This window comes from Caretta caretta, chromosome 3 (genome assembly GCF_965140235.1).
Source record: "Caretta caretta isolate rCarCar2 chromosome 3, rCarCar1.hap1, whole genome shotgun sequence".
NCBI lineage: Eukaryota > Metazoa > Chordata > Testudines > Cheloniidae > Caretta > Caretta caretta.
Window position 1 is genome coordinate 41,172,159 of NC_134208.1, and position 12,347 is coordinate 41,184,505.

Below are 12,347 nucleotides of genomic sequence, written 5' to 3' on the forward strand. Positions count from 1 at the left end.
GTTTGGGTCTGTAGTCACCTAGGCAAATTGGTGAGGCTTTTTACCAAACCTTGCCCAGGAAGTGGGGTGCAAGGTTTTGGGAAGTATTTTGGGGGGAAACATGCGTCCAAACAGCTCTTCCCCAGTAACCAGTATTAGTTTGGTGGTGGTAGCGGCCAATCCAAGGACAAAGGGTGGAATATTTTGTACCTTAGGGAAGTTTTGACCTAAGCTGGTAAAGATAAACTTAGGAGGTTTTTCATGCAGGTCCCCACATCTGTACCCTAGAGTTCAGAGTGGGGAAGGAACCTTGACACCACTAAATCAAGTCAGAGCCAGTCTGATATACGCCTCTCATGCACAAAAAGCTAGATATGTTCAGTGAACTAATGGTGGTATCACAATTCAGGGGAACTGCATCATTATTCCTCCTCCATGATCCCTTGCGTACACCCACTTCAGCTTCCCGAGCTGTCACCTCTATTGGACGGAGATCCATTCTCTCTCCCTCCTGACCAGGGTTTTCTCCAGGATATTCTCAGTGATACAGACTGCCTAAACAGGCCAACAGCTACGCTTTGCTTTCTTTTTGAACGCTTATGAACAGCATAGCTGCCAGCAGTTATAAGTTACCACACTGTCTTTTATAAGCAAGCACATTTATTCCTAAGGTGAAAGCATTGCAGAGAAAACATTTAAAAACAATAGAAGTTTCTACATGCACGCTAAAGACTTACCAGTGGTCACCCCTTCAGCAACAACAAGCACAGGAGTAGGAGTCTGTATTTCAAACCCCACAGAGGGTTTTTTCTGTGCTTATGAGTCTATAATAGCCTTGGCTCAGAACTAGCACCCAAACGGGGTAGATCAGCCTGTTTCTTTCTACAGCGTGAGCCTTTGATCTTCAGATTCCAGTGGACCCTTCCTCATGGTGCAGCTTCAAAAGGCTGGGATAACCAGAGGGAGTGGGGGAGGAATTTGCATTCACAGCCCACTAGATATTTCCCAGGAAATCTATGTCAGACATTGTCCCAAAATACTGTTCTTGTCTGCCACAATGTTCAATATAGTTCTTTGAGCATCCAGTCCCAGAGTATTACATAACCTCTGCATTTCATACAACGGGCTCTAAAGATAATGAAACTTAATTCAATAAGGTTTTCCAGGGACATTGCAGGACGTTGCCATATCTGCACAGGCTGCATTTTGAGTAGACAAGGAGCATCCAACAAGGAAAGTTCATTTCTAACTTGTAGGTTACATTTACAGGATGGGGGACTGTATCCTGGAAAGCAGTGACTCTGGAAAGGAGCTAGGGGTCATAGTAGATAACCAATTGAACAGGAGCTCCAGTGTGGTGCTGTGGCTAAGTGGGCTAATGCGATTCTTAGATGTGTAAGCCCTGTGGCCTGAAGCTCTGGAGGGTAGGGCACTCAATTCTATCGTTTGTTGGTGAACAAAGGAAAAAGCACCCCAGAGTAGCTTCAGAACTCCAAACACAGAAACTCCATAGGGGCATGAACTCTCTGCCACCATCTACTTGTGAACAGGGATAAGAGACTGAATGTGCCAGGCCTTATTTGCATTTTTGTTATGTGAAAGTGTTGGTTGTTTTGGATCCAACTCAGTTCTTCTTTGAGTGATTGCTCATGTCCATTCCACTGTAGGTCTGTGTGTGATTTGTGCACAGATGTCGTAGTTTTTTCCCCTCTGTTGGGATGGCTCAAGCACCCTCTGTCACCACCGTGTGCCACTGCATGCTGGTATAAGAGAGGGGAGCCACCCCAGCCTCCTGCCCTTCTCCCTCCCCACCCTTTCCTTCTTACTGTCAGTGATGGTTGTCAGCGAGATCCCAGACTTGCTAATTCAAGTGGTTTGCTCACTCATTGTAAATAGTTATACTTAGTAATTCATAGATTCATAGATATTAAGGTCAGAAGGGGCCATTATGATCATCTAGTCCGACCTCCTGCACAACGCAGGCCACAGAATCTCACGCACCCGCTCCTGCAAAAAACCTCTCTTCTATGTCTGAGCTATTGAAGTCCTCAAATCGTGGTTTAAAGACTTCAAGGAGCAGAGAATCCTGCAGCAAGTGACCCGGGCCCCATGCTACAGAGGAAGGCGAAAAACATCCAGGGCCTCTTCCAATCTGCCCTGGAGGAAAATTCCTTCCCAACCCCAAATATGGCGATCAGCTAAACCCTGAGCATATGGGCAAGATTCACCAGCCAGATACCCAGGAAAGAATTTTCTGTAGTAACTCAGATCCCACCCCATCTAACATCCCATCACAGGCCATTGGGCCTATTTACCATGAATATTTAAAGATCAATTAATTGCCAAAATCATGTTATCCCATCATACCATCTCCTCCATAAACTTATCAAGTTTAATCTTAAAGCCAGATAGGTCTTTTGCCCCCACTAGCTTCCCTTTGAAGGCTATTCCAAAACTTCACTCCTCTGATGGTTAGAAACCTTCATCTAATTTCATGTCTAAGCTTCCCAATGACCAGTTTATTTGTTCTTGTGTCCACATTGGTACTGACCTTAAATAATTCCTCTCCCTCTCCAGTATTTATCCCTCTGATGTCTTTATAGAGAGCAATCATATCTCCCCTCAACCTTCTTTTAGTTAGGCTAAACAAGCCAAGCTCCTTGAGTCTCTTTTCATAAGACAGGTTTACCATTCCTTGGATCATCCTAGTAGCTTCTCTGTACCTGTTCCAGTTTGAATTCATCCTTCTTAAACATGGGAGACCAAAACTGCACACACAGCATTCCAGATGAGGTCTCACCAGTACCTTGTATAACGGTACTAAAACCTCCTTATCTCTACTGAAAATACCTCGCCTGATGCATCCCAAGACCACATTAGCTTTTTTCACGGCCATATCACATTGGCGGCTCATAGTCATTCTATGATCAACCAATACTCCAAGGTCATTCTCCTCCTCCGTTACTTCTAATTGATGCGTCCCCAGTTTATAACTAAAATTCTTGTTATTAACCATTTCATTATCCAACTTTCAATTTTCGTATTGATCCCCATCTTTTCCAATTTAACTAATAATTCCCCATGTGGCACAGTATCAAACGCCTTACTGAAATCTAGGTAAATCTACTGCGTTTCCCTTGTCTAAAAAATCTGTTACTTTCTCAAAGAAGGAGATCAGGTTGGTTTGGCACGATTTACCTTTTGTAAAACCATGTTGTATTTTGTCCCATTTACCACTGACCTCAATGTCCTTAACTACTTTCCCCTTCAAAATTTTTTCCAAGACTTTGCGTACTACAGATGTCAAACTAACAGGCCTGTAGTTACCTGGATCACTTTTTTTTCCTTTCTTAAAAATAGGAACTATGTTAGCAATTCTCCAGTCATAGAGTACAACCCCTGAGTTTACAGATTCATTAAAAATTCTTGCTAATGGGCTGGCAATTTCATGTGCCAATTCCTTTAATATTCTTGGATGAAGATTATTGGGCCCCCTGATTTAGTCCCATTAAGCTGTTCGAGTTTCGCTTCTACCTCAGATATGGTAATATCTACCTCTGGGGTGCAGCCGGGGATGAGGGTGCTCTGCTCTCTTATACCAGTATGCAGTGGCACACACTGACAGTACCCTCAAGCCATCCTGACAGCTATTGCTGATGGAAAAAATCTGTGCACAAGGCATGCACAGATCTACAATTGTATGTGCAACACATCTTGAAGAACAATAGCGACAGAAAGGTAGGTAACTATTTATTTTGGTTGCTATCCTTGTTGGGTGACAAAAGGGCAAAAGAACTTCACCAAATATATCCTGGGTGAGGAGTCACCCTGACCTAACACCAGTCTGGGGTGGTTGCGTAGTGGAGTATGGATACAAGCCAGTGAGAGAGGGGTTCTTACTTTGTGGCAGGGAGTATATCCCAGATGTCAAGGAGTCTGCTCAAGGGGCCTGTCTGTCACAATCCCTGTAGACATTACAAAGAAGCAGCAAGCACAGTGACAGCTTTGTGATCTGAAGTGGCTTGGCAGTGAAAGGTGGATGTTTGCTGAATTCCAGTGGACCCACAAAAACTGAAATCACCATAGCTGGGTTACGTGGTGGTACTGATCTGACCGGACCAAGCAACACTTCCCCTAGGAGCCAGAGACAGACCTGCCTGAAGACCAGCTGTGAGTGGACTGTAGTGGAGGGGAAAGGTGACTGTTAATGGGACATTGCCTTACAATATTTTCACTCTGGCGGGTGTGGAACTGAGTACTGTTGCGAAAGATACAGTGGTGGTGGGTATTTTAGGGAGAGAGAGAGTGTATGTGTGAGTATATATGTATGTGTGGAGAGAGTTCTATTGTTCCTTTCCCCCATACCCAAGTTGATTCTATGTTCCCTTTATACAGGTTTCCTTTTTTCACACAGACTCAGTGTTTGTGAGTGTGGAAGTATTGCTTGTTAAGGGAGCCCAGAGAAGGTATTTAGTTTTTCTCAGGTTTCAGAGTAGCAGCCATGTTAGTCTGTCTTCGCAAAAAGAAAAGGAGTACTTGTGGCACCTTAGAGACTAACCAATTTATTTGAGCATAAGCTTTCGTGAGCTACAGCTCACTTCATCAGATTTTCCACTGAATGCATCCGATGAAGTGAGCTGTAGCTCATGAAAGCTTATGCTCAAATAAATTGGTTAGTCTCTAAGGTGCCACAAGTACTCCTTTTCTTTAGTTTTTCTCAGGTTTCTGGGAGGTAGCTCCACCTGGTGGCATTTGTTAGATTTTAAAAAGGCACCTCTAAATATTTGAGCCCAGCTCATCTTGCTGCTGACAACACCAGGCAGAAGGGTTACAGATGTATAAAAAGAAAAGGAGTACTTGTGGCACCTTAGAGACTAACACATTTATTTGAGCAGAAGCTTTCGTGAGCTACAGCTCACTTCATCGGAATGCATCCTTTTCTTTTTGCGGATACAGACTAACACGGCTGCTATTCTGAAAGATGTATAAAAGGGAATATTGAGTAGTAGTAGGCAGGAGGAATTACAGTGTTGGTGTGAGCATTACTGAAATGCTGTGTCCAGTTCTGGTGGCCACATTTAAAAGAAGATATAGACAAAAATGGAAAGGGTTCAGAAAAAAGCTACAGGAACGATTTAGTTTCTTGAAAACCTACCTAACAGTGCAAGACTTAGGACACTCTTATCTATTAAAGAGAATGTTATCAAATTGCCTATTAACCGTCTACAAATACCTGCTATAAAAGAAGATTTCTGATAGAGAGTTTTTTAATATCGCAGACATAGGCTGGAAGCGATGCTAGATAAATTAAGGCTAGAAATAAGGAACATTACTCCAATGGCAATTTACAAGGTATGTATTGGATTCTCCATCACTTGATTACTTTAAATCACAATTGGACATCATTCTAAATCATGCTGTAGCTCAATCACAGCATATGGGCTTAATGCAAAAATTATTGTGTAAATTCCATTGCTTCTGTGATGTAGTAGATCAAACTAGATGATCATAATGGTCCCTTCTGGCCTGAAAGCTTATGAGTGATATCACTTAACTTCCTTTATTTTTCCTCTTGCAGATTTTTTTAAAAAAAATTAAGTAATAAGAATATTAATTAAACTCACCACCTTAAAGTTACTTAAAAAGAAAACATCTTTTCATTTTTCCCATTCATGGGTGTGATGCTTTTAATTGCTAGTTTAGTAAGATGGTGTAAATTTACCTCTGTACTGGCTACTGTATAGTTGTACACATTCACAGTGTGAACAAATAGATAAAATATAGCCTGACTAAAATTATAGACAAAAGCCAGGCAACATAAAAAGCATTTTCTTTTGTTGAATTGCCATACTGCAAAATAAAATCTCTACTTAATCTTTAGGGTAGCATATTGAATTGTCTATCATTGTCCATATTCTGTTTGATTGAGCTTGCATGCTCCAATCAATTTCCCATCCCATCATGTAGATGTTCATATTTTAAAGTTATTTATGCTTTGTTGTCTTAAAAGGGATAAAAGCACTTAGGAGCCTAAATCCCATTGTCTGTTGATAGGATTTAGGCTCCTAGATTGGTAGGTGTTGTGACACTGAGTGCAGCAATGCCTAAATTGCTTTAAAAATCTGGGTCTAAAACACTTCAGCATCAAACAACAGGAGGATGTATTGATCCTAGAACAGCATTTAGTTATAGGAACCTTTCATACTCCAAGTATCCCAAAGCACGTTACACAGTACAGCAATAACTGTAATATATTATACAGTGCAATTATCCCTAGAATAGATGAAATATTGAAAGAGTATTTAAAAGCATCTACATTTCTCCACACAAGGTGGCAGTATCTCTTTATGGATATACAGGACAGTGCACGTATGTTCCCAACGACATCAACCATTCCAGTTTTCCATCAACTTTTTCAGTTTGTTACAACAAAAAACTAATAATGGTCTTCAGTTCAGTTAGAGAAAAATGCACATATGTGATGTGCTCAATCCAAGGCATAGGAAATGCACAAACTATTTAATATACTACTTAGAGCAATAAGCACTACGAGCTACTGTTGCAGTGCTTTAGTTTTCATTGGCTTTGGACCTGGAACATATTGATTTTCTGTGATTTATAGTAAGATAATTATCATATTCAAAGAAAAAGGAACTGTAAGAGGGGAAAAGGAGTAAACAGTAAAAATTTGGAAATGATCAAGTTAAAATTGATAGTAATTGTAATAGAGAATTATTAAGTTTTTGATACATTGCTAATCAAGTGGACTTTTTTGAATCTATTAATTTTAAATGAACTTCATTTCAAGATAAAAGGAAATCAAAGTGATTCCAGAATACAGGGGCCTAGATCCTAGCATCCAGTTGAGCTGCTCAGCAGGACATACAGCTGGGGAGCAAAGCTGATTATATAAGTAGCTACTCAGGGGCTGGTTTGAACTGCCCTCTGCACAAGCAGCCTCATAGCTGTGCTTTGTACCCATCTGTAACACTCCCTAGAGGCTGTTCCTGCAACCAAAGATTGCCAGAGCCCAGCTTCACTTCCATCTGACAAATCCTCTTCACCTTTGAGAAGATATGTGGCATGTCTGAGCAGCTGCTTAGCAAACCAGTGGAAAGCAGCCACAATGGGGACCAGAACCAGGCCCAGTAAATCTTACTCTACTCTTTGTGTAATAGAGCTCAGCGGAAATATCTTGTAGTAACAGGTATGAGATTTAAAAGTAAATTATATGTATATTGCAGCAAGGCCACATCTGCGGGAACATCAAAAGTCAGATGTGAGTCTGTGAAATGAGAATGTGGTATCCAAAATCATTCTCTCTACAGTAAATTTAAAAACATGTGATCTAAAAAATGCAAGCTCCTTGCACTTAACTTCCTTTTAAAGGAATGGAACATCAGCTGTTTTTCACTGAGTCCTTTCAGTATTAATGTTCATCTTTAACTACCACAGAGAAGAATTATTATAAACAAATAATTAATTAACATGATATTTGTCAAGTACATTTTAACTTCAATTTTAACTTGATTCTATAGGATAACACAGCTCTAGGGCTTTTTATAACTCTTATTCACAGATACACATCTCTGTCACACAAATAAACATTGGAATTGAAATTATGTGGTTGGTTCCATTTGACAAAATAGGATAAGACCCTTCCGTTCATAGAATTGTGTGCAATTCTGAGAAACATTTACTTACGTGAGAGTTTGTGCACAAGGTGTGTGGAGAAGAGAGAGGAAGTGGTCTGAACACGTAAGCTATAAGGGAGATATTCTCATATCTGTTTAAAAATGTAAAAAAATATTGTGCATAATTTAAAGATGCCAACATGGCACTTAAATCTGAATGACCAGCACTTTTTTTACCAGGTGATATGAGATCTCACTCAAGTGAGGGGCTTATATGTGAACTAGAGCTTCAGCAAACGATTTGAATCCATAGCCACAGAGGGCTTTGAAGCCATCAGATGCACTGCACACCTGTAATATGATAGATCTAACCCGGGGTTGTTTTCTCCTCCAGGGGAGAGGGTTGGAAGTTTACAGTGGAGTGTCTTGTTTTTGTAGGATTTTAGGTTTTGAGAGGGGATTTATGAGATTTTGAAGGGGCCATTATATCATAAACACTGGAGTGGGTCTAATAGTCTGTGAAGTAGAGAGCAGTCAGTGGCATTCATGGACACTACCCAATACACTTAAAAGCTCATGATGCACTTCAACCTAAAAGGTTTAGGCCTCTCATTGCCCTGTGATGTGCACACACACAACTCCCATTGAAGCCAGAGTGAATCAGATGTGTGTGCCTCCATCCTGCATGCAGTTACACTTATATTTTAAAAAACGCTTGTGATATTGAGACATCAGAAAAGGCCTGATTTTCGGAAGAAGAGTGTTCAGCATATCTGGAAATCTGGTTCCTTTTAAGTGTGGAAATCTGGGGACACAAAAATTGAGGCAGTGAAGACCAGTAATAGCTCTTGAGAAAGTAAGCTTTGGATGGTCTGTTGAGAGGGGCCTTTTAAAATACCTTATTAGATTAGATAAGGTAGCTCCAGGGCAGAATACGACCCTGAATTTCCAGCCAAGATGAAGGAAGTTGCAGAGAGTGGCGATGACATGCTGCTTATTAGCAACTTTCTTTGAAGAAAGTCCCCATCTACATGCAGGTTTGTGAGGCTGCAGCCAGGGAAGGAAGCACTGGGACATGCCGTCCCTGGCTGCAGCCCTGCAAACTTGCCTGTGGCCCTGACCCAGTGCTTCCTTGTGGGGCTGCAGCCTGGCAAACCTGTTCCCAGGGACTGCACCAGAAGGTAAGGGGCTGCGAGGTGGCAGGGGAGGCTGTGAGCAGGGCAGTAGTAGGGAAAGGAAACGCGGCCTGAATGTCAGAGCTGCACTTTACCTTACCATGCCTTCTCCAGGCTGCACTCTGCGACAAGATTGCAAGCAGGGAAGAAAGCGCAGGGATGTTATGAGCCCTGGCTCCTGAAGAGAGTATAATGCAGCACCACAGATCCCTAGGGCCCTTGCTCCACATAGAAAGCCCCCTCATCGAGGCTTCAGCTGTCTACTGCCGCCCTGGCTGTGGACAGGTTTGCAGGGCTGCAGCCAGGGAAGACTCATCCCAGCACTTCCCTCCCTGTCTGCTGCCCTACACACCTGCTTTATCAGCAACTACCTAGTAATAACTTTTGTTGTTGATAGCTACCAGTGTGGTGTTCTGCTCTTGTTCGATGATGATAATAGTCGGCTGCGTGCGTGTTCCCTCTGTGTGCTGCCCCAGCTCTGCGCAGATAGCTGACACAGCAGACCCCGAGAGAACTCCCCAAAACCACAGAGTCTAGTAAGGTACAAAGGAACCCAAGCCAGGTTTATTGTCAAATGAAGCACAGTAATAGTTCATTATAGACACTACTGGACATACTACGAATATGTGCTCCCTGGCAATGGACACAGCTGTGGCGGGACACTCCAGACAGTCAGTGGCGGGACACTCCACGGCCCCCTAGACTGGACAAAGATGTGCGCTCCAGGACCTACTTTTATACAGTTGCAGGACAGATTACTCATCATAGTTCAAACAAATCTATCCATCATGTTGTCCTTTTGACCTTGTCTTTAAGATGCACCTGCCTGTTCCCTGTTTTGTCTGTGGAGTGTTTTGATGCCGTCTTGGCACAAGTTCCTCTCGTTAGCACTTATGTGTGTGTGCACGTGCTCCTAACAACCTTTTCTTGGCAACTTCTGTGAGTGGGACCTGCCTCTGGCTCACAGCCCAGCTTTGCTTAACACTGCCTGGAAGTACTTTGGTTCAGGCTTCAGGCCTCAGACTGGGCCTCTGATACAAGAGTTTATGTTTAGGGTCTCCTCTTCCTACAACTTTTTGCTGGAAGCCAAAGAGTTGCTAATAAGCGGAATTTACTGTACTGCAGTGACCCCACAGCTACAGTCTCTGCTCTGAGCCCAGAGTCCACATCTGGTCCTCAATATCCCAGAGTACACTGGGGAGGGATTCTCCATCTTGCCACAGCCCCTGTATGCTGTAGCAGCAGCCAAATACAGGGCAATATAAACACTAGGCCTGACCATGGGAGAATTCCTTTGAGTAGCTTATACTGCCCTAAGAGTCTCACCAGCCCTTCTCCAGAAAGCTCTAGCATGGGGACATGGTAGCAGCACAAAGGAGCATTCTCCATGGCACAGTTGCCCACAGGGCAGCCCAGGGAGGCTATCATAACTTAGGGCTGTATTTATATACTACTTATGGGTGTCTCATGCCATTATCCATCATGAAATTCCTGGTTTCCATTCCCTGCACACTTTCTGAAGGTACTGCACCACTTCCTAGGAGCAATGTGCTGGTGAGCCAATAGGTTAACTTGTTATGTATCACACAGCTGTAGTGTTATACTCCTAAAACACAGCTACATACACCACAATGAATATAAATGTGCAGCTGCCAGGTATGGCACTACTTATGGCACTGTCATGTGTGAATCTTGGTGTGATGGGGCACCTGCCCCACACTGGCCTGTAAGGGGTTAATGTAGCCCTAGGGAGGCTGTGTTGGAGGCAGTCAATTAGAAAGGGGCTGAGAGAAGTTATCCAATCATGGCCTTGGAGGCTCATATAGGACTGCAGGGCAGAGCAGCGTTCAGTAGCTGCCTGGAGCTTGAGGAGGGAAAATCAGGCTCCTAGCATGAAGAATGAGTGCCAACACCTGGACAGAGCAGTGCTACCAGCAGGGACCAGGGAAGCTAGAGAGAGGTCCTGGCTAGCTGCTAACACTGGCAGACTGAAACCCTGAGGTAAGGGTGAAGAAAGTGCTGAGGGTTTTGGGGAAGTGGCCCAGGGAGAGGTACAGAGAGGTTGGAGGGGACACAGATCGTGGCTACCATCTACAGGGTCCCTGGGCCAGGACCCGGAGTAGTGGGTGGGCCTGGGTCCCCCCTCGCTACTGAGGAAGTAGCCAAACAATTGGCTGTGGTTGCCACTGAAGGAAGTGGCTGGACAATTGACCCCAGTTCCCCCAGAAGGGGGAAGAACTGAGTGTGACACAGTTGGAGAGCTGTGTCCTGAAGAGGATGCCACAGTATTTGGGGCAACAGTGGTCCAGGAGCAGATGTGTCAGTGGGCAAGGCACCACCAAAAGGGTGCAGAGCTAATTCCGAAGACAGCCAGCCAGAGGCGCTGCAGTGGTGAGTCGCACCCCCATCACACATGGTATTAGCATATTTCTGAGCACACATTAGTGCTAGGACTGGCACCTTGGGGATATGCAGGGCAGCATAATCTAGTGATCTGTACTGGAAGTCGCACATTCTTGAGTCCTAATTTTGGTTCGACTAATGACTTGCTGTTTGTTTGCAGGTGACTCATTTAACCTCTGTGTGACTCGGTTTCTTCATCTGTCCAATGGGAAGAACAGTCCTAACCTTCTGTTCAGGATGTAGGGAGGATTAGGTAATGTTTATACAGTATTCTGAAGTTGTAAAGCTACTAGGGTGACTACTGTCCCTCTCAGTTCCTTCAGACAGAGTAGCCATGTGATAACACCTCCTATGTAACTGCTACTGCTATGGTGACTCACCTAACTCTGTACAACAGGATTGGTGGCACACAGGCTGACAAATGCCATGGCCTACGGTCATCAAATCGATGTAAGCTGTTGTCTGAGCCTACAGGAATCGCTGTGAGACTGAAGGCATACACAGCTCTTACACACTGGAAACCAGACAAGAAAAGTGGCCATTGGATTTGTAATATGGATGTCTAACTATCTAATGGACTGCATGTACCACTCCCTTATCACTTGTATTTGCTGCGCTATGACAGTCCTTTGCCCATCTCCTTTAGTACAGTTTGTTCCTTCTCTTCCATGTGATGTTTGCTGACAGCTATGTTCTTGTGAGGGTAAGTATGAGTAGTGGTTTCAGGTGTGGGGCTATTTCAACAACTGCTAGCATCCCCCCTGTGTACCAGCCATTCATGTGCCGGAGTTGTGGATTCTGTGTCTCCCATCCTGTTCTAACCAAATCTTACTGTATTTTGTTCTTTGTCCCAGGGGTTTGTTTCTCCTACCACTTATAGCCACGATGCTAGTCACCTTGATTTTGAGGACGATGTTGACAATCATACTTTGTACAAATGGGTCTTCGCATAACTTCATAGACCAATTCAGGAAGAACTGTGTTTTACCACTGGCCACAGAGCCATTTCCCTAGCTGTGCTAATTGAGCTGTAGGTTTTTTTTCTCTGCCTGGTGCCGTGCTTCCAGCTGTTCAACGGGACTCTTCCCAAAGTTGTGAACACCAACCATTAGAGTGGCTCCATGCAATGCGATCAATCAACAGTTGTTTAAAGGTT